The following is a 24296-nucleotide window of genomic DNA, read 5'->3' as shown; positions in this document are numbered from 1 at the left end:
TGTTCATTGACTTGTTCATGAGGTAGATGAGTAATCTCCTTTGTGTGTCACAAAAAGATGACTTTCACATAGATTTTGATGCATCCTTGGATTCGCAGACACTAGAAGATTTTCCCTTGACATTCTGATCTATCAAGTCTTAGAGATCAAGTACTCGATCAACTTCCAAGAAGGCTACACCTCTTGAATCCATCTTCCAATCCAATCACCTGGAACATTTGGCTTTACTGTTCATCTGAGCAGAGGAATTGTTGGACTGTGGGGAGTCTTCTTTGCAAGGGTTTCAAGTGTGACATTCCCTTGGAGGGGGCACATGTTCTAGCATGGGAACATTGTTAATCTCCAGAATTAGAGAGGAGTACCCAGATAGAATGATGCTTACATTTTCTGTTTTCCCCTCCCCAAAAGTTTCTGACACTATTGTAGAGCCTTACAATGCAACACTTTATATTCATCAACTGGTTGAAAATGCAAATGAGTGCATGGTCTTGGATAATGAAGCCTTGTATGACATCTGCTTCTGGACTCTCAAGCTGACAACTCCTACATTTGGTGATCTGAATCATCTGATCTCAGCCACCATGAGTGGTGTCACATGTTGTCTTAGGTTCCCTGGGTAGCTTAATTTTGACCTACGTAAGCTAGATGTGAATCTAATCCCTTTTCCTAGGCTTCATTTCTTTATGGTGGGTTTTGCACCTTTGACATCTAGAGGTTCACAGTGGTATCGGGCCTTGACTGTACAAGATCTTACTCAGAAAATGTGGGATGCCAAAATATTATGTGTGCAACAGATCCACGCCATGGGCGGTACCTTACAGCCTCAGCTTGTTTCAGGGGTTGCATGAGCACCAAAGAAGTTGATGAACAGTTCATCAATGTGCAAAATGAGAATTCATCTTATTTTGTGGAGTGGATTCCAAATAATGTGAAGTCCAGTGTGTGTGACATTCCTCCTACACGTCTCAAAATGGCCTCAACTTTTGTTGGTAATTCCACATCCATTCAAGAGATGTTCAGGCGAGTTTCAGAGCAGTTTAGAACCATGTTTCACAGGAAGGTTTTCTTACACTGGTACACAGGGGATGGCATGGATGAGATGGAGTTCACAGAAGCTGAAAGCAATATGAATGACTTGGTTTCTCAATACTAGCAGTATCAGGATGCTAGTGCAGATATTGAAGTCGATTATGAGGTGAGGATATTTTTTGGTTTGGCACTCTGGAAAGAGTAGTCCTTTCTTGTGCTCAATTTGGGCAGAAGAATGACCCCATTGATGCTTCAATGGCAAACACAACTACCTACTTCAATCCAAAATTAGGTGGTTTGGATTCCAACTTGTAGGGTTCCTCAGAGAACAATCTGAAGCTCAAGTCTCCATTTTTGGTGTGGCTTGTTGTGCATAGCTGCGCCCTCTCATGCCGAGGTGCACATGCCTGTTGAGAGAGAGAGAGAGAGAGAGAGAGTACGAGAGAGATACACAAGACATGCTCCGAAAGAATGATTCATATTGATGTAGAGTTAGTATATATAGGTGAGACCCAAGTCAAGTGAGAGATGATATATATAGTTATAACATCCCCACTCAAACAAAGGTCTCTGGCTGCAAGTGAAAAAACCCTTGGGGAGAACAAGGGAAAAACCCGAGCCCCTACACATACCTACGATACAAAAATGATTTACTATAAAGTTTTCTTGAATACAATGATACATGCCTCAATCAGTGAGACAAGAACTTGGAACAATACCAAGTGCATGTCTTAATGAACTAAAGTGAGCTTCACTAAGAGCTTTTGTGAAGATGTCTGCAACCATTTGATCACTGGGACAATGCTCCACCATAATGGAACCTTTCTTGACTTCATGTCAAATATAATGATAATGAATAGCAATATGCTTTGATTTACTATGTTGTATATAGTCCTTGGTAAGACTAATAGCACTTTTGTTGTCGCATCCAAGAGGTGTACTAGATGATGAAGGATGTCCCAAATCTGCAAGTAGTTGTCGAAGCCAAACTAGCTCGCGAGCTGCTAATGATGCAGCAACATATTCGGCCTCAGTTGTAGAAACCGCAACACATCGTTGTTTCTTGCTGGACCAAGAAACCAAACATCCATTTACAAAGAAAAAATTCGCACTTGTAGATCGCATGGATAAATGTGAACTTGACCAATCAGCATCTGTATATGCAATAAGGTCAAGAGAAGTTGAAGAAGATAAAGAAGAATCCTTTAGATGACGATAAATAAGACCAAACTTCTTAGTACCCTTGAGGTACTTAAGAATACGTTTTGTAGCACTTTAATGAATAGTGGAAGGGGAAGAAACATACTGTCCCAAAAGCTGCAAATAAAATATCTGGTCTTGTGTTTAAACCAATAAATTGAAGACAACCAACAAGATTAGCAAAAGGTTGATGAATGGCTAATTCTTCATTGCATGTTGTAGATGTACCCTTGGTAGAGCTCAAAAGAATGGGAGTGTTGGCAAAGTACACATTTGTCAACCCAGACTTCTTAACAATATCATTAATAAACTGTCTGGCGAAGAAGAAGAATGCCTTCTTGTCGATGTCGTTGAACTTGAATACCCAAACAAGAATGTATCTCACCAAGATCCACCATTTCAAATGCAGTCGATAAAAGCTTCTTTATAGCATCCAAGAAAGCAATATTATTTGACACAAGAATAGTATCATCAACATATAGATAAAAAATAATAAAACATTTTTCCTCCCTTTTGATGTAAAGATTTGGGTCAGCAAAACATGCAACAAAACCTTTAGATGTGAGGAACTGATCAATCTTAATATACCAAGCACGAGAGGCTTGCTTTAATCCATATAATGCACGATGAAGCTGGCATACAAGATGCTCCTTTCCTGCAATCATAAAACCTTCAGGTTGCTTCATATAGATTTCTTCTTCAAGATCTCCATTGAGAAAAGCCATTTTAACAGCCATTTGGTGAATTTCCAGATCAAATAGTGTTGCAAAAGCCAAAAGCATACGAACAGTTGTGGAGCGCACAATGGGAGAAAATGTTTCTTGATAATGTACTCCTACAATCTGCGAGTAACCTTTTGCAACAAGTCGTGCTTTGAACTTATCAAATGAGCCATCAGCTTTGTTCTTGGTTTTATAAACCCATTTACATTTGATAGGAACACGATTTGGGGGGAGTTCAGTAAGAATCCATGTACCTTTGGAGATTAAAGAATCGTACTCTGCTTGCATAGCTTCTTGTCATTGATCCCTTTGAGACGAATTGATAGCTTCCATATACGATATTGGATCCTCTTGGACAGACATAGCATCATCAAAGACATCATATTCAATAGAATAGAATCCATGCTCTATCTCAATAGGAAGATCGACATATATCTCCAAATTTTCATCACTCTTCTTTGGAGGTGAAGGATGTTTATGATCATCAGAATTAGTAGACTCACAAAGCAAGTAAGGAAATGCACTAAGCAAAGATTGTGTATCATGTGAAACATCTGATAACCATGTGCCACCCATAGTCTTCTCATCAAATATAGCATCACGACTAATGATAACCTTTTCAGTAGAAGGATCATAAAATTTGTAACCTTTGGAATGATCTGAATAACCAAGAAAAATAACCTTCAAACCTGGAGGATCCAACTTATGTTGAGTGTCCTTGGGCACATGAATATAAGCAATGCAGCCAAATGTGCAAAAGTGAGAGATTGAAGGTGCCTTCCCTGTCCAGATTGTTATAGGAATTTTACCAGTAGGTGCAGTTGTTGGAAGATGATTTTGAATAAAAATGGCAGTTAGAAGTGCTTCAGTCCAAAACTTTTGAGACAAACCAGAGTGTATAAGCATGCAACATATAGCATTAAGAATAGTGCGATTTTTGCGCTCAGCAACACCATTTTGTTGAGGAGAATAAGGAACTGTAAACTCATGATGAATACGTTGATCCTTACAAAAGTCATCAAATAGATTAGATACATATTCACCGCCATTGTAACAGCGAAGAGTCTTTATAGAGAATCCAGTTTGAAGCTCCACACTTATCTTGTATTTTTTAAATATAGATAAAGCCTCAGACTTATGTCGAAGAAGATAGACATGTGTGTACTGTGAGAAATCATCAATGAAAGTTATAAAATATCGATATTGAGACTTTGAGGCAGGAAAAGGACCGCAAATATCTGTATGAACCAAATCCAAGAGAGCACAGGAATGTGATGAAGTAGAAGTGTGGAAAGGCAAACGATGGTGTTTTCCAAGTGCACAGTACTCACATATTCCCATACATGGATGAGATTTAAGATCCATACCTTGCACAAGACCATGACGATGAAGATCAAGAATTTTGGCAAAAATCGGAGTGTGCAAATCGTTGATGCCATAATTTGCAATCTGCATCTCCAGGGGCAGTAACAACATTTGCAACCATATCATTCAATGATAGCTCAAATAGATTACCATGTCGAGGAGCCACTGCTATAGTATGTCTGTCTTTCTCTATACAACATTGATTATGATCAAAGCCAACAAACAAACCAAGATCAACTAGACGAGCAACAGAAATAAGATTTCTTTGCAAATCTAGAACATGAAGAACTCCTCTTAATATTCTAGTGGATGAAACAATCCCCAAATATAAATCACCCACTCCTTTGACTTGACAAGTCGTATCATCCTCAAGGTAAACAAACTTCTTGATAGGAAGAGAATGATAATTGTGAAGCCACTACGATTGGTAAGTCATATTTCCAGTGGCACTTGAATCAACGATGAATAGAGAACCATCATGAACATGAAGTACCTTTTCTAGAGAGATATCATGATGGACGAAATTGAGCTCATAATGACTATGATCATCATCAGTTGTAGTTTGTTGAACAATATAAGCTCGAGAACGAGAAGGGAATCAAACATTGGCCAGTCGGATATCTGTTAACAATTACGCAATTGGCCATGCTTGTATCTCAAGAGAAAACAAATAAGATGAGATCGCAGAATGTGCAAGTCGAGATGACGCGTATAAGAAAAGTGCTATTTCGATCAAACAAAGAACGTGAACGAGAATAAAACATCGCTAAAAATAGCAAGATGTTAGCTTGTCATAATCAACGTCATTAACGAAGACAAGAAATTAACAAACTGTAATTGGGAATTAACAAACTGTAATTAGAATTATAGTTTTAAATAAAGAATCACAGATTCGAGCAGAATTGTTGTCTTGAATCCTGAACTGTCATAACTTTTGATCTAGAACTCCGATTGACAAGCGGTTTTGACAGGATTCGAGAGCACGACGAGAGCTACGCACCCAGACCTGGTTCTTCCTTGTTGTTGCTATGAATCCATAGCTCTGATACCATGTTGAGAGAGAGAGAGAGAGAGTACGAGAGAGATACACAAGACATGCTCCCAAAGAATGATTCATATTGATGTAGAGTTAGTATATATAGGTGAGACCCAAGTCAAGTGAGAGATGACATATATAGTTATAACAATGCCCAAGCTATGGCTCCTCTGATGTCAGTCACCAAGCAGAGAGTGTTTACCTTTGGGAAAGGAAGGAGTCAAGGAGACAAATCTATGAAGTCATCGATGGGAGGCAAAGGAGCAAACCTTGCAGAAATGGCTATTCCCCTAGATCGAAAGTGTCTCCAATATGGATAAGAGCTTTTGGCTGTGGAGAACTTTTTGCAGCGCCACCTACAGGCTTTGTTTTTCAAGTTAGGAATGGCAAAGTCAATCCACCATGCTCATGTTCAATCCTGCAATTGAATCTGGAAATATTGCAATTGCTCTTGCTTCTGGGTGCTATTCTTGAGAGAAAGACAGGAAAAGAGAGAGAAAGAGGAGGGATGCCATGAAAGCTAGGAGGAAGGAGAAAAGAGAGACTTGATTATTGATAACTAATGCCCTAATTGTGTCTCTCAACACCTTATATACCCTGTCAGTATAACTGGGTATTCCCATGCTAATCCGTGTCCTACCCACCTATCCCCACTCTTTTACACTCCATCTCTCTTATTGTCTTGAGTGAGCTTCCTCTTCTGTATACAGTGTGTGTTTGTGGCGCAGCAGCTCAAGCAAGTCCCCCCACCATGCGATTCTTGATAGAGGAGAGAGTAGAGAGAAAGACTACAATCAAATCTCTTCATAGAATGCGCCAATATTTTATCCGTTTTGAGTGATAGATGGTGAAGAAATCAGAGACTCATGAGTTGGAGCATTTTCCTCTTCATCAACAAGCTGAAAATTACATTTTTAAATCATTTTCTTGGGCATCGAGATAAATGGCACTTCCCCCCACGTTTCATGCAAATTGTGACTTTTCATTTCTTAAGCTTGATTAAGCTTAAGCTTTTCACTCCAAAAAACTAGATCATCTTTTACATATTCACACTTTGGCAATGTGGTTTTTTTCATATTGGCGGGGCAAACAAGCTTGGATTCGAGATCCATCTAGCCAACTGACTTCATGATGTCAAAATCTATAAAGTTGGTCACTGTTATGTACTTTCTAGCTCCCAGGGATCACATAGCTACTTCATTATGCAAAACCTTACAGGGATTCAATGGGGGGTCAAATAGACTCCGATCAATGAACATAGACTTGCATTGGGTTCCTGGCATCGAACTCCATCTAGGAAAACTCCATCTCAATGATCCGAAACCATTTTATTTTGCATGAAAAATTAGTCTTTTACGGCTTCTCAGACTCTTTTCCACTGCACATTGGGCTTTGAAAATCCATTCTCATTGGTGATCACAAGATAGGGCAACTCGGCAAGTTGAATCCCACGAACTTGTCTGCATAAACAAAACCATAAAAAGCATCAAGCTACCACAAAAAATATACACAACAAAGCACAAGAACAACTCACACCCTACCCCTTGATAGAATCACAGCATGAAGATCCTTAAGGGATAGGCCCAAGATAATATGAAAAAAATCCAAAGCAAGTTACTAACCAACTGCTCCAATACAAACTAGCTAAAAACATCAAAGAGGTCATCCTAGTGGTTGCTTGAACTTCCTACCTAACTTAGGACAATTGGACCACAAACTCCTACTAGGCACTTGGTCATCATATATTTTCTTTTGATATTTTTTTTTGCCAAGGCTTCCATACTCGAGTATGTAAAAAGGAGGGAGCTGAGTATAGAGTGACCCAAGGAGAATAGGTCATCGGCCTCAGGTCGTCCTGACTCAGTATCCAAGAACCTGCCAAGCTCTCCCATGGCAATACTTAATCTATTTATTTCTCACTCTATTTTATTTTCGCTCCAATCTTCCTTATTTCTTTATTTCAGCTAGTTACTATCCCAAGGAAGACAAGGCATCGGCCCCAGGTCCTAACTCGAACCCAAAAACCTACCAAGCCTCAATAAGGCAATAATCAACTGCTCTTGAAATTTTTCTTTCTTTTCTTTCCTAGTTTTAAGGGCTTAGAACCCCTTTTTATACACCTTTGTATTTTTAATGTCAAATATATTGAGAACTTTCTTTTCTTTTTATGTTGGCAGGCTTCTCTAACTATCTCACTCTAGCAAGGACTCCTAGGACAGTTGCCTAGCAGGTTAGAAGAACAAAGTCACTAGGACTACCTTCTAAAAATAGGTCTTTGAATGCCTGACGATGTCTTTACAAGAGGTACACAACTACTCAAATCTCCCCTAGAGATACGTAACCTAACATTAGGACTTCATGCTCTAATTGAAGGTCCCCAACAAAAGAACACTCCCTCACAAGTACATAAACACATAGAACAAAAAAGAAAAGTACTCATAAAGGAAGAACATCACCTAGATTGGCCATGAGAAGCTTCTGCATAACAAAAGACTCCCTCCAGGTTCCTGTTGAATCTGTCTAGCATAGTATTAAAACAAAGCCCATTAATTGCACCCACACTAAACAAACACATGGCCCTCTTGGCCTCATGAAATCAATGATATTGCAATAAAAGAAACAACCCCCTTGACCTAAAAAAGTAGAAATTATTTTTCCCTAATGTGGTCTACTTGGCATGTAATTTGCATAATATCAAACTATTTAAACTAAACCAAAGTGACATAAGGTGAGAGGATTGGTTGTATACCCACACCATAATTCCATAATTGAGTTTTAATCTTGGATTGTTGCCCACAAGTCTAAGCCTTCCCACTGATTTAACATCAATATGGGCAATTTTTTTTTAATGTGATATTATTGAAATGAATGACCTCCTTGGGCTCAAGCTCGGGGAAGTTACTAAATGTATATCCTCTACATCATGTGCATTCAAGGACTGTTTATAAATATCATTATCTATGAATTTTTCCTAAATAAAACATAACCCTTTTCTATTCAATCTGTAAATAATCCCTTTATATTACACCCTTTTGTATGTAAAAAATAAATAAAAATTATATTTTTAAAATGTCTTATTTTAAACCCACATGATGCATACATATATTCATGAGTAACTTACTCGAGGGATCATCTTACCATTCAAATAGACTGGTTATTCCAGCTTCACAAAGGCCTCTCTTACAGAGAGATCCATGGATTTTGGCTCATTTGACCCTTCCCTATTTGGATTTTTGAATGTGTCATTCTTACAACCCAAACTAGGTAGGGATTCAATCCTAGGCCCATCACATCAATGCATCCCAAAGCATTGCATATTGTTAGATGTATTGTTATGGCCTCTGGTATCATCCACTTGGGAATGGACCATGGTCTATTCACTCGGAACTATTTGCTTTTCATCTAGCAAACTAGCTACACTTTTAGAGATTTTTGACCTCTAAACTCATCTCCTTCTTATCATTGCATGGCTTGATTGGCTGCCACCACTCTTATTTTTATATTTGTTCATGATGATCGATCTATCTTGGCTCACTTGTTGCCTATCACTTTCTCTAAATCAAATCCTTTTACTAGACCCGATCATCTTTTGCATGTTTACACTTTGGGAAAGTAGTTTTTTGTGTTTTGGTAGGGAAAATGAGCTTGGATTTGAGATCTATCTAGCTGGCTAGCTTCATGATGTTGAAATATATAAACCTAACCCACTGCCATGCACTTTTTGGCTCTCGGATCACATAGTTGTTCATAATGCAAAATCTTGTGGGGATTAAATTGGGGGTCAAATGGACTCCAATTAATGAACCAAGACTTGCATTGGGTTCCTATAATCGAACTCCATCTAGAACAACTCTAGCTCATCAATCCGCAACTATTTCATTTTGCATGAAAATTTAGTCTTTTATAGCTTCCCAGGCTCTTTTCCACTTCAAATTGGGCTCTGAAAATTCACTCTCATTATTTCATACATAAATAGCTCATCTTATACATCGACAACTTGTTTATCTTCAAGGTATTACTTATCCTCTTTGGCCTCTTTTCCATCATCACTATTATTATCATAATCATCATCTTCTTCATTCTCCCCAATTACTTCAACATTTTCAATATCAACAAGCTCTACACGTTCTCATGATTCATTAGATTGAGGAAGCATAGGCTCCTTAGATGTAGGCATGACCTTCTCAATGTCTACTAATACCTTTGCACCAACTTCTTGATCCTTATTTGGCAATTCAAGAACATCTTGATTTCACATCTTAATAAATGCCACTTGGAGATCATCGTTCTTCATAGCAATATAATGTCTTTCTTTCTAAATAGCGCATGTGTTTTTGTTCCTGTTGATGATATAAAGTTTAAAAATATTAGTTATTTACATTATTCTATATATATCTTTGTTATGCTATTTAGACATTTCTTCTTAGTATAACAATTAGGTACAAACCTATCTGTGAAAATAAATCAAGCACCGAATCATCTTGCACTAACTATTGATCAACCTTTGTGTCATTTGATATGAGTTTCCCATAGACTTGCTACCATCCATGTGCTTTAGTTTTCTTGTGATGCCTGGATACTTAAAGATGTTACATGTATTTGTTTCAGTTGCATGTGCTTTGACTCTTTTCTTCTCTACTTCATCCCAGTATCTTACGATAATCATCTCAAAGCAACTCTTGAATTGAGATGTGTGCTCAATATTGGTCTTCTCCCTACATTAAAATATCGACGTATATAATATTAAAATTTATTTTGGGTAGAGAGTAAAGAGATTATACCAAATAAAAGATTATGCTCCATGTAATTTATTTTTTGAAATCAAGTACCACACTACAGCTTGGTGTGTATTGTGGAAGATAACAATTTTAAACAATTGAGAATTTATTATTTTCTTGAAGTTATTTTTCATATGCAAGACTCCTTTGAATGTGAAAGCCTTATCATTATTAGTAGATCCAAGCATGTTGAATCCATATAATATATCTACAATTGCAAGGATGAAGCAATGTGGATCTACCAATTTATCTAAGTTATTCACATCACCATGAATAACTTTGTAATGTATCTCCTCTGGTGGGCGTTGTGGATGATAGAAAGAACATATCTCCACATCATTAGGTTGTGCTACATATTTGTCCTTAAGTAATCTATGTGATCTCTCTTGCTTTTCCCTCTCCAAATGGATCAAGAACTGTGCATGGCAGTCATCACCCTGTAATGTGGGTTGTTCTTTTAAATTTCTTTTACCTTTGGCTAGTTTCTTTAATAGAAAAAGAGAACTATTACTCTCTATACATGACAAAGATGTTATTTTCCAAGATAAGAAGCATCAATACTTACCCAATCCTTGAATGCTAGGAAGACATCTTTTAGCATATTCATAGAATGGACTTTGGATATTTACAAGTGATTTCATCCCATGAAGAACAATTGTCTCTGGTATTTTTATATAAAATTTATATCTACAAACAGAAGTATTTTCTCAGTATTTGAAGAGTGCACTATAAAATAAGATAAATATATTGAAAAGAAAACTTACGAGTTCAGCTCATTGACCATCTCAACTAAGGAGAGTTTCTTTTCTATTACCCTAGATAAGGTGGATATAAGCACCCTCTCATCCTTCATATCTTGAAGAGAATGCCGTGGTAACAACTTCATACCACTAACAGGATCTTCAGTTGACACATCTATCTTCTTAGACTTTCCCTTAAAAATTACATGTGCATCATCTTGAGCCTTCTTTAAAGTCTAACCTTTTAATTACTTATCTTCCCACATGCGGAAGTTTTAATCCTGTATATCCCAAATTTGGCCCATTCTAAATGTAAGTTGGAACATTGGATCATACTTATGAAAACCCTTTGTCTTTGAAATCTTATTAATTATGACACCAACCTCTAATAAACATAGTCTTCTAAGATTTATGTCTACCTTTCCATAGTTCTGCATATACTCCTCATATTCTGTATGAAAATTTATTATCTTCTCGATCAATGAAATTTTTTCTCCTCAAATCATTTTCATTATTGTGATCCTAGAATAAAAGCTTTATTTCTTTAAAACTCAATTTAGCATACACTTTACACTCATTATATTTAAAGTTATGGGTATGAGGATACTCTTCTAGAAGTTGCCTTCTTGCTTCAACTAAGTGTGAGCCACCTATGACATAATAGTCATATATATTTGCTTTGGACATGTCAAAGAGATAAGGATTCACCATAACCAGTAGAGGAACAACTGTAGCATAAGGATTTATTTTTATTTTTCTCTTCAAGTTACTAACATATCCTTTGATGGGTTCTTACACCTCTAATGGTCTGAGCCCAATATTCTCATCTATGGGGGCATGATGTATTTGTCTGACTAGAAGGAAGATGAAATTATCTCTCACAAGCTTATGTTCTTTTATATATCTTCTAAGCATAATTTGTTCTAAAGGTAAGATACGTGATTTGAGCTCCCCTGCATGGCATTATGAGTTTCTTTCCTTCAATAGTTGACTCATCGTTGAACTCCTCAGAATCATCTCTAGCACTTGGGTCATGTTTCTTCTTTTTCATAGATTTCTTTTGTGGTATTTTCTTTGATGGAGGGATTGGCCTTGGTTTACGCCTCTTCTTTCATTTAGGACTACTACCTTCTCTCCCACTAGTCTTGTTTTTTGTAGAATGAGAGATCTCTTTGGCTTGAATAGACTTTTGAGATGCAAGTACAACATATGATAGTACATTGCCTCAAATAAAAGAAGTTAATGACACAATAATATTTTCTCCTTATTGAATTTAATCTCTCAAAATCCCTGCATTACATTAAGTTTTAACCAAATTTGTTTTATCCGAGCCAAAATCTTGGACCATTGAACCATTAGAAACTGTCAAGTAAACCATGAAGCTATTTGGATCTACAAAATTACATGACATAACCTTTTCACATTGCTTTGGCTTGCTAGTTGAGAGCATCTTTGACCTAGGATCTGTTGCAAGGCACAAAATAAGATTTCCTTATGAAGAATATGATAAACACCATTCATGATTAGGGTACTCTTGTGTGACATCCTTTGTTGAAGGCCCTTCAGCCACAAGAAGAGGTACCCCAACTTATCATGGCTTCTCAATAAATCAAACAATTTGCTTTGTTTGAGGCCGCATTGGCTCCTCCTCACTACTGGAACTATAATTTGATATCAAAGAGTCAAATCTAGACTCTACAATTTTATGTATTTGTGGCTCATATTTATGTTTTCATTTTATATATGAGGACTTTGACTATAGAGGAGGTTGTTGTTGAACACATAAGGGTGAGTTCTCAGGTCCTTCATTATTCTTTTGCCTTGATGCTTGTGTGGTCTTACTTTATTTAATAGAAGCATCACCTAGGAATAGTGCTCCCTTACTAGGGATTTGAGACTTTAGGGGCTTATCCAATTTGCGACCATGATCTCTCTCACCACATTTCTCAACTTAAACTTTTCTACCCTTCTTCATCATAGTAGTGGGGGGAGGAGAATCAAATTCATTGGAGGTATCCTCTTCAAGATTATACTCCCACGTCTTCTTGGACTTCTTGCTTCTTTCTTCTTGAGTCATGTCCATGATGAAAATGACAAAAAGAGAAAGAAGGTGATACACAACATGATGATAGTGAGATATTGTGCTTAAAGTTTGAGCTAATTCCTAAATCAACAACAAGATGTAAGAATTATTATATAAGATACATGAAACATGATGCATTCAATAGAAACTTGAAGAAACATCTAACAAACTTGATGCATTGCATCGAGTACCTGAATAACACAAAGTAAATTTTATAAACTCAAAGGAAAGATGATAAATTCTAGATGAAAGTAGGAGCATAGAAGTTAGCTATTTGACTCAATGCATGAACTATTAATGGAAAATTCCATAGTATTAAATGTCAATTTATTCATGCTACAAAGTTTAAGCTAAGTATTTTCATTTAAGCTAGCAAATCGATGCACTATATGAAGTTGAAAAATAAATTATACAAAGTTTACTTTAAATACATACGGCTTGATGTAGTGCTTCACATGGATGTTGAAAGTATCCAAAAATTTTCCATAGAGCTTGATGTACTCTATTTAATCAGCACAATGTTTGTAACAACTCGATGCATCATATCAAATGAAGAATAAAATTATAGAGAAATAGAATGGAACTTCATACATTACATCAAGTTGGTACAATATTTACTCAAAAATCAAACCAATTTGATAAAATGCATCAATTAAAGAATAAAACTATCACTAAATACAAAATAATTGATATATCGTGCAAGTAGGTATCAAAAACATACTAAAAATTCTAACAAATTGATGCATTACATTAGATAAATAAGAAACTTAGTAAAAATTTAAAAAAAATTCAAATAATATAAACTTGATGTAATGCTCCAAGTAGAAGTAAACAACTATAAAATAAACTAGCCACTTCATGCACTATATCAGTTTGTATAAAATCTATATAGCTATTATATCAAGATGATACATTGTATCAATGGAGAAAAAAAATGTAACAAAATATGAAAAACCTTTGATGCATTGCATCAAGTTAGTATACATTTAAAACAAAAAATCATACCAACTTGATGCAATGCATTAAGTTAGTATAAAATTAAAATAAAAAATGTCACTCAGTCGATGCAATTCCTCAAGCTAGTATAAAACTTACCATAAATTTAGACCAAGTTGACATCGTGTATTAAGAAGACAATGAAGTATCACAATTACCAACTCCACTTTATGCTTTGCATTAAGCTCGTATAGCCTTAAAATAGAAAATCATACTAACTTGATGTAGTGTATCAAGTTAGTATAAAATTAAAACAAAAAATCATACCAACTTGATGCAATGCATCAACTTTGTATTAAATTTACCACAAATTCATACAAACTTAATGTATTACATAAAAAAGACAATGAACTATCATGACTTTTAGTCCCACTTGATGCATTGTATCATGTGGGTGAAAATCAAGTGGAGAATGAAAATCATATGAATCACAACATGACTTGATACACAATATGAAATGCCATTGTAAATGCTAAATTATAAAGGAAACTTGATGCAATGCATCAAATTGGAGATAGAATATGCATTTTGCACATTATGCATGTACTAAATATATAGATTACTTATGTATCAAATGTAACTTATCAATTCAAATGGAAAATATACAAAAACTACAAAGTTAAAATAAAAATTCTCATTGAAAGATTCTAATATTTTGTATGATATAATATATTTTACAAGAAGTCCTTAATGTTTTAGCAATTCCTAGATATGTAATGACTAATAAATTCAATAAATTTTCTTACAAAAATATAAAAGTCAAAGGTCTAATTGTTAAAAAAATATATAATTATAGATATAATTTTTTAATTTATTAAAAATTATTGATATTCAACTTATACATTTACATAAAAAGTACAATTAGGTAAAGTAAAAAAAATGTGTGTACCTTATCCCAAGCCCTTGTATTTGATGCTTTGCCCTAGGTTGTCTATGTGCTTTGCTCCATATAACAATAGGCCACATTATAGTAAAATACTCGCAACAATTAAATAGCTTGTTTGGAATACTCTCTTAAACTAATCAAATGATAAATAAAAGAGAGATGATCCCAATTGATCAAGGTTATATTAAGCAACAAATCAAAAGCTTCAAAAAATATATCAATGTAAGATGGATAATGTACCAACTTTGAGATCATTATGCCTGTGATCGCAATTTTTTGTATACTAATCATGATCATGATCAGCAATATCATCAAGATGATCATAACCATCATGGTCCACAATCATAATGGTTGTAATAGTATAATGAACCTTAAACTTGTTTCCAATTCCATAATGAAATGGTCATCAAAATCCAAACCATAAAAGAGAAGAATACTGAGAGTTGATGATGAACATAACTATATTGATGAATATAGAAATGATTATAATTATTGCAATAAGGGTACTTAATAAATCTAGAAGCACTTGGATTACAAGTGGATCATAGATAGCAAAGACATTATAGAATTGATAAACAAAAATAGTAAGGTAGGGAGTAAAGTCTACCTATAATACTGCAAGTATATTCATCTCCATAGCATTCAATTACTTGAAAGTGATAACAACATATCCAATGCACCATCCATCATGAACAAAGTGAGAAACTCCATGGATAGTCCACAAATGAAGTGATAGCTCTTCTAGTAAATTAGCATGAAGGGACAATGTGTGGATCGATGTAATGTATTTGAGAATTGCCATGGTTATTGACAATAGCTGTGATATGTTTCAAAGCTACCATGGTTGTTGAAACAATGGTGTCAATAGCTATGAAAAGTAGTGTTGATTGTGACTATGGTTGGACATGATCATCTTGATGAATCTGAGTATGAAGATCCCAATAAAAATAGAAAAGAAGCGTGAAACCTTGCTCCTAAAGCATTGAATAACCAAACGTGAAAGGAAGAGAACTTGATGCACTACATTAATTCGCTTGAAAAAACTTGTAATTCTGGAGACTTTTCCAAAAACCTTGCCTCAGTGATTTAATCTTGATGCATTACATCAAGTTGGTCAAAAAAATATGGGATTTGTCACTTTTCAAACTTGGTGAGAAAAAATCAATAAAGCATAATGAAAAAGAGAAAAAGTAAAAAGAAAAATAAAAAAAACTATTATATTTTCAAAAAATCACATTAAAATATCATAATTTAATATCAATAAAATTTGGCTTCGGGGGGATTGACCCCCTTGGAAATAATTATTAAAAAAAAGAAAAAGAAAAACTTGATGAGATAATGTTAAGAAACTTGATGCACTGTATCAACTTGGCTAGAAAATTAGTAAACTCTCTAAGAAATTTGATGTAATGTATCAAGCACGACAAAAAATTATATAAATATCAAGTGAACTTGATGCATTGCATCAACTCATCCAAAATATTTTCTACAACTCCAAGAAAGTTGATGCACTACATTAACTTTAGTAAAAAATTTAACTAAATTTCTAATTAACTTGATGCGCTATATGAACTTAGAAATAATTTAATGATTTTTTTTTGAAACTCGATGCACTATACCAACTAAGACCCAAAACTAATACAACAAGTGGGTAAAATTGATATTGTGCATCAAATAAAATGAAGAGAGAGAATGCACTCTCCCTCCCTCTCCCTCTCTCATTTCCTCCCCCTCCCTCTCCCACTCTTTCTCTTTCTCTCCCCCTCTCTTTCTCTTTCTCTCCCTCCCTCTCCCTCTCCCTCTCTTTCTCTCTCATTTCCTCTCTCTCTCTCAATATACACAAATTAAACCCTAAACAAGTAAAAGAGAGAGAGAATGGACTCATCGTAAAGATTTGGCGAGGGTTTGGCGGCTCCTCTTCGTGACGGCGGCTCCTCCTCTCCTTCGTGAACGGTGGCGGCGGCGGCAAGCCTTCTTCCTCTCCATGTCTCACCCTCTATGCAAAACGGTCGCTCTCTCTCTCTCTCTCTCTCTCTCTCTCTCTCTCTCTCTCTCTCAATGTCTCACGAATGTGCGAAATGAAACGCGCTCAGGTTTCGGACCTCTTTTTTTTCCCTGTGGGGCGTTGTCGTAGAGTTCACGCAAGGGCTGCAGAACACGGGGTTCAAGATACAGCAATGGAAGAGACTCACAAGAAGAAAATTGAATTGCTGATGCCAAAGTACATTATCTCTCTTGTCAAGTGAGTTACATGAGCTCATGTTCAGAAAATTCTGAACACATTCAGTTTTGCATACAGATGCTTGAATTCAGTTTTTCCATTGGCACTTGATAAATTCTGCTGAGAAATAATGTCTGTGAACAAATTTTCAGGAATCCTATTGCTTAAGACTCCAAACAACTTGATTCTCAGGGTAGATTGGAAGTAGGCTCTGCACAAACAGATAACTTAATAGTTTGAAAGACTCCTCAACCGCTGCTCTAATGTGTGTAGATCCGTTCATGCATTTCATGATTACAAGAGAGAATTTTATAGATTGATCCAGAGAATGCTGATGGTTTTCTTCAAAGGTTATCTTGACAGTGAGAGCAAGAATAGCAGCACATCTTAGAAGAAAATGGCCCTGAATTTCAGGGAATGGCAAAGCCCATTTCAATAAATTTCTCCATAACTCAAAATTTTCACAAGCAGCAACCTGTTCCAATGAAGTTCAGAGGCAAAAGATAGTTCTGATTACAGGTGATTCTCTCTGGCTCTGGACTTCAACTTCCCGTTTGTTACATACACGTGGAGAAGCCTGTTAATGGACCTGTTTGGCCCATTGAATAGCCGATCTCTCCCCTGAAACTCACAAAGAAACAAGATGTTTTAACTCACTGAGCAGTTTCCTCAGTTTTTTTTGATGAGCAAGAGCATGGTCTTCTAAGTATGGTCGGCTATTCATTTCAGTCAACCTGCTTATAGTCCTGTCCTTGGCAAATCCCAATTCGTTGTCAACACAGAGGTCGGCTTCATCACTTCGCCTCGATCTAATTTCAGTCTTGGGTGCTTCAGCAACAGTGATGCACCGCTTGAAGAGGCTGACAGGGTCAGCCTCTGCTGAGCAAAGAAGGCGAGCTTTCACCTCATACATTACATCAATAAGAGTCACAAATCGATATGCCGCAACACGATTATGTGATCCAAAGATAGATACACCTTCCAGTGCCAAGGTATGGAAATTATTGAAAAGGCCAAGATAATCTGCTACACCAAGTGGCATTTCACAAAGTTCATGAAATTGGAAATATGCACAACCATTAGCTCCAAAAAGGGACCTGAAGTTTACGCCCCATTACAACTTCAACTGTAGTGGGCTTTGCGACTTCTCCATCTGTTAGTATCTTAAACTTATCTCTTAGCAGATCAGATGCTCCTTCTCCACAAAAGTAGAATCCTTCTTCAGATGAATTGAGCTTTCTGTAATCAATGGAGATTTTTGAGAGAACTGAAAGCTCAATTCATCTGAAGAAGGATTCTACTTATGAAAATCAAAGAAAGATACTGGTGGAAAGGAATGTATAAAGATGTTTCTCACTTTGTGGAGACTTGCAGGGACTGCCAGCTTTACTCTTTAGTGCGACATCGTGATGAGCTGCATCCGACTTATCCACTATGTATGCATTACAAGTGGGTGGTAGACTTGGTTACTTTGCCAGTGGGACTTTGGCAGATGAGATATCTTGTCTTGGCTAGGGAGGATCTTACAAACTATGTTGAAGGTAGACCGTTGCGGACGAAGACCACCACTACAGTATGTAAATTCTTGTTGGAAGAAATATTTTGCAGGTATGGATGTATAGGCAAGATTACAGCTGATCGTGGAGAGTTAGATGCTGATGAAGCTAGAGAATTCTTCTCACGGCTTGGGATTAAATTGGCTCTTACTACTGCCTATAATCCAGAGGGAAATGGCAAAAGTGAAAGAGGACATCCGCCAATAGTTAAAGCATTGGCAAAAGCTTGTAGAGGTCGGATTGGAGATTGGCCGAGATTACTTCCTTTTGCATTGTGGGTTGATCGCTCTACACATAGTGTGACTACTGGATACATGCCTGCGGAGTTGATGTATGGGCAAAAACCTGTCATGCCTACTGAAATTTGTGCTCTCACTTGGAGTGTTCTTCCGTGGCATGAGAATTTATCAAGGGAAGAGCTGTTAGCCCTTCGGATTCGTCAATTAGAGAGAAGGACAGAAGATGTGCAGCTAGCCATTGACCGTTTGAAGGCAGCCCGTCTCAGAAATAAGGACAGGTTTGATTTAAGGCATCGCTTGAGGCCTAGAGCCATAAAAGAAGGAGATTGGGTTCTAGTCTATGACAGTAGTCTAGAAAATCAGCATAGTAGCATGAGAAAAATGGTTCAAAGATGGTTTGGACCGTATGAAGTGAAAAAGGTTTTTGACAATGGTACCTATGAGCTGGCTGAATTAGATGGAACAACATTGAGGGTGCCTATTGCTGGAAAACGAGTCAAGATTTTCAAGAGAAGAGAAGATGAAGAATATGCGCTTGAAGCATTGACAGAAGAAGAGCAGATAGGAGAAAGACAAGCTGATGAGACAGAAGACATGGATGATGAAGCTGATGGAGAAACAGGTTTACTAGAATCAGAAGATGGACTTGACCTGTTTGTGGAGTTGAATGATCCTGGATAGTTGGCACATCCGGAGGATGCGCAGGTTTAGAGGGGGTGGATGTCGTATTGCTGTGCATTCGAGGTGTGTAAACCATCCAAAAGTTGTGCATGGGATTTGGTACTTTGTACATACTTAGTTGTTGTGATTACATTTATTTTATGCGTATGAGTATAGTGGGGAGGAGTTGGAGACAAAAGTGGCGAATGTGATGAGATGCTTTCAGCCTATGTTGAGCAAGGTTGAGTGGAAAGCACAACTGATGCTGATGAACATGTTAGGACTTTGTCTTCTCCTTCTCCAGCTACATCAAAAATGCCTAATGATAACAACCCTCCACATCCAGGAGTTGGAAAGAAGGAGGCTAAGCATTGAAATGTGCTATGAGAAGCATGGAGTTATCACTGTTACAGTGTGTGCTTGTTTTGGGTTACAATGTGTTGTTTACATGGGCGCCAAAGATATGGAACGACAGGCTCTTAAAGTATTCAGAATGAGGCTTTTTGGAGTTGAGGTATGTGCTGTCCAGTTTGGTACAGGTACGTTGAAAGATGTGGCATCAGAAGCAATAAGATACTTGGTTACAAATGAAGAGACTACACACTATATTATAAGGTCTGTAACTGGATCTCACCCTTATCCAATGCTGGTGAGAGATTTTCATGCCATTATTGGCAAAGAGACTTGACGATAGTGTTGCTAATGAGGGATTTCAAATGCTAAGAAGGGAGGGAAAAGAGGAGCGTGTGACGAAAAGGAAGGAAGGGGCAATGCTAATTGGGGGAGAAAGGAGAGAAAAAGCAGGGGAGGTCACGAACGGAAGAAAGGCAAACGTGAGGGAGCATGGACGGATTCTCTCTTCGTTTTTCTCTCTGTCACCTTTCCTATTCGTGGAAGCTACTGGATGAATTTCTGGGTTTTGCTAGAAGCCGGTGTCTGTTCTCGCGGTGAGGTCTTGTTCGCTCAAAGCACGCTGCACAGTTCACTCACCAGGCTCTTCTATCTCGAGCTGACGGGCTTCAACAAATTCTGTGCATCCTCCATTCCTCCTTTTATGAAACACTTAGGATTGAACAGGCTTCCTGCGTGCTTAATCTGGTCTTCTTCATGTTCCGGTGTTTTTGTTTGGATCTTTTTCTGAGGATGAAGCCAGCCGCTTTCAGTTCTCTCAAAAATCTCCATTGATTACAGAAAGCTCAATTCATCTGAAGAAGGATTCTACTTTTGTGGAGAAGGAGCATCTGATCTGCTAAGAGATAAGTTTAAGATACTAACAGATGGAGAAGTCGCAAAGCCCACTACAGTTGAAGTTGTAATGGGGCGTAAACTTCAGGTCCCTTTTTGGAGCTAATGGTTGTGCATATTTCCAATTTCATGAACTTTGTGAAATGCCACTTGGTGTAGCAGATTATCTTGGCCTTTTCAATAATTTCCATACCTTGGCACTGGAAGGTGTACCTATCTTTGGATCACATAATCGTGTTGCTGCATATCGATTTGTGACTCTTATTGATGTAATGTATGAGGTGAAAGCTCGCCTTCTTTGCTCAGCAGAGGCTGACCCTGTCAGCCTCTTCAAGCAGTGCATCACTGTTGCTGAAGCACCCAAGACTGAAATTAGATCGAGGCGAAGTGATGAAGCCGACCTCTGTGTTGACAACGAATTGGGATTTGCCAAGGACAGGACTATAAGCAGGTTGACTGAAATGAATAGCCGACCATACTTAGAAGACCATGCTCTTGCTCATTAAAAAAAAACTGAGGAAACTGCTCAGTGAGTTAGAACATCTTGTTTCTTTGTGAGTTTCAGGGGAGAGATCAGCTATTCAATGGGCCAAACAGGTCCATTAACAGGCTTCTCCACGTGTATGTAACAAACGGGAAGTTGAAGTCCAGAGCCAGAGAGAATCACCTGTAATCAGAACTATCTTTTGCCTCTGAACTTCATTGGAACAGGTTGCTGCTTGTGAAAATTTTGAGTTATGGAGAAATTTATTGAAATGGGCTTTGCCATTCCCTGAAATTCAGGGCCATTTTCTTCTAAGATGTGCTGCTATTCTTGCTCTCACTGTCAAGATAACCTTTGAAGAAAACCATCAGCATTCTCTGGATCAATCTATAAAATTCTCTCTTGTAATCATGAAATGCATGAATGGATCTACACACATTAGAGCAGCGGTTGAGGAGTCTTTCAAACTATTAAGTTATCTGTTTGTGCAGAGCCTACTTCCAATCTACCCTGAGAATCAAGTTGTTTGGAGTCTTAAGCAGTAGGATTCCTGAAAATTTGTTCACAGACATTATTTCTCAGCAGAATTTATCAAGTGCCAATGGAAAAACTGAATTCAAGCATCTGTATGCAAAACTGAATGTGTTCAGAATTTTCTGAACATGAGCTTCATGTAACTCACTTGACAAGAAAGATAATGTACTTTGGCATCAGCAATTCAATTTTCTTCTTGTGAGTCTCTTCCATTGCTGTATCTTGAACCCCGTGTTGTGCAGCCCTTGCGTGAACTCTACGACAGCGTCGCTATTTGCATCACAAATAGCGACGCCGCTATTCCTGCGTCACTACCCGCCATCGTTATACATGCGTTTCCTTGTATTGTAGAGTACCAAAACAAAAGAAATTACATGTTAGAGAATGCACATAACTTATATAGATTTTGTCCAAACGAGATAAAACTTTACCATAGAACATCCATGGAAGAGAACAATATACCTATAAAGTTTTGTGACAAAAATATTAGGGCTTTGGTAGAACAAGCTCTGTCCCATAAAAGATGTGAAACTCACTTTGTGTTTGTGTAGAGGAAATGAAATTTCACAAGGTTACAGATAAGGCAAGCAACAATGAGGCTATAAGATTTCATTAGGAAAGAAGAATCAGAGAAAGAGATATGATAAATTTTAGTTCTGCCTAAGAAAGAGGGGGACACTAAAAAGGGGAGAAATGAAAAGTCAAACATAAAAAAAATAAGAAAATAAAAATTTGAGTCACAAACTTCCAGGAAGTGTTAGCATTGTATTCCCCACATTTTCCCTTATTTTATTGATGAGGGAGGATTTGGGCGCCAAGATATGGGTAGAAGATTCATATTACATGAATTTGGAATCCCAGCTCTCTCATTGGTTAGGCCTATATTTCTTTATTCACTCCTTAGGGGCCAAAAAAGAGAGTCCATATTTCTCCTAATTCTTTGGGGATCATCGCATGAACTACATTTTTGGGAGTTCTCTTCATAATATAGACAGTAGTATGAACAACTTCAGACCAAAATTGTTTCGGCATATTCTTCTCAGCCAATCAATGCCCATGAACCTTCTATACTATGCCTATTTTTTCTTTCTACAACCCCATTTTGTTGTGGGGTATACCTGCAAGCAAATTTCCTCTTTATCCCATGAGTCCTCAAAAAGTCACTAAACTCATTAGAGAGGTACTCTCTCCCTCCATCTAATATCAAGCACTTAACTTTCAAGCATGTTTCTATCTCAATAACTGCCTTGAAAGATTTGAAGTGCTCAAATACATCACTCTTTTTCTTCATGAAATATACACATAGCTTCCTCAAACAGTCATCAATAAATGTGATAAAGTATGTGTTGCCACCAAGTGATATATTCTGTGTAGACCCCCAAACATCTATATGCACTTCATCAGGTATATTTTTGTTCACTTCTCTGTCATGCGAAAAGGGTTGTCTCACCTGTATGCCAAACTAGCGTGCTTCACACACTTTATGAAATTCTACAATTCTAAAAGAAGGCAACTCTGTAACCAATCCTTTGAACTTCATTAATTTCAGCCTTTACACATTTGCATGTCCAATACGTTTATGCCATATTTCAATGTCTACCATCACTCCTTTTGCTTTAGCATACATAAGAGCATCCATTGCATAAATTCCAACGTTTAAAGTGAACATGTGGCCAACTTTACATCCTTTTGTGACCATCCTGTACTTATCATTAAAGTCTTCTATGAAAAAACATTTTGCATTGAATCGAACCTACAATCCTTGCTCTACCATTTGGCCAACAGACACCTGAATCGACATACCATACATCATCATGTGTCCCCTTTCATGTAACTACATTCATCATATGCTACATAGCAAACAAATGCTCATTTATATCCTCATTCTATTATGAAGATGATGCATAGTTTCCTTGCTGCAATTTACTATTGTGAATATCATCCTTCCTAGCATAACAATGGGCTGTAATATACCACAATAATGGCAAACAATAGCAGAATTTCCAGAACCTTTGTTCTACCATCCACCTCTTCCTCTAGAGCGCCCCTTGCCTGTAAAGTTTCCTCGACCTCCTGAAACTTGCAATTCACCAAATTGCTTATTAACTCTATTTTGCCAGTTATTATCACCAACACGTCCCATATCATGGCCTCTCGAAGAGAATCTTCCACGTTCACTTCCTAAATTTGAGTAAAATTCTTCGACTTGCTCACCATTTCTTTCAAACGAATGTCGCAACGTGTAGGGTTGAAGGTCACCACTAGGGTTTGGCAACAGAAGAATGTATGGGGGTTCAAGAGCTTAGACTCCAGAGATGGTAGAGATAAAAGAAGGGTTGAAGGTTTCAAGCCAAGTTCTTGAACATAAGAGACAGCAAGGTGTAGGTAGATTCAAGGAGAGGAGTAGACGGAAGAGAAGGGATTCGAATAGATTGAAGATGTAGAAGAATACTCCCAAAAAGAATTAGAAAATATAGAAGAATACTAACAAAGATGAAGCATGTCAGTTTCTTTCAGCATGA

General features: G+C 37.1%; 2 pseudogenes; one reads left to right on the top strand and one right to left on the bottom strand.

Annotated features, from left to right (window-relative positions):
* The first annotated feature begins 278 nt into the window (after positions 1–278).
* LOC148039673 (tubulin beta-1 chain pseudogene) lies at positions 279–5915 on the top strand (annotated as a pseudogene).
* An 11183-nt stretch (positions 5916–17098) lies between these two features.
* LOC148039672 (uncharacterized) lies at positions 17099–20693 on the bottom strand (annotated as a pseudogene).
* Between the last annotated feature and the right edge of the window lie 3603 nt (positions 20694–24296).

This window comes from Lygodium microphyllum, chromosome 2, assembly GCF_053477565.2.
Source record: "Lygodium microphyllum isolate KBCC chromosome 2, Lygodium_microphyllum_v1.1.10, whole genome shotgun sequence".
Lineage (NCBI taxonomy): Eukaryota > Viridiplantae > Streptophyta > Polypodiopsida > Schizaeales > Lygodiaceae > Lygodium > Lygodium microphyllum.
Note: the sequence above shows the minus strand (reverse complement) of the source record. Positions and strands in the feature narration are given on the sequence as shown.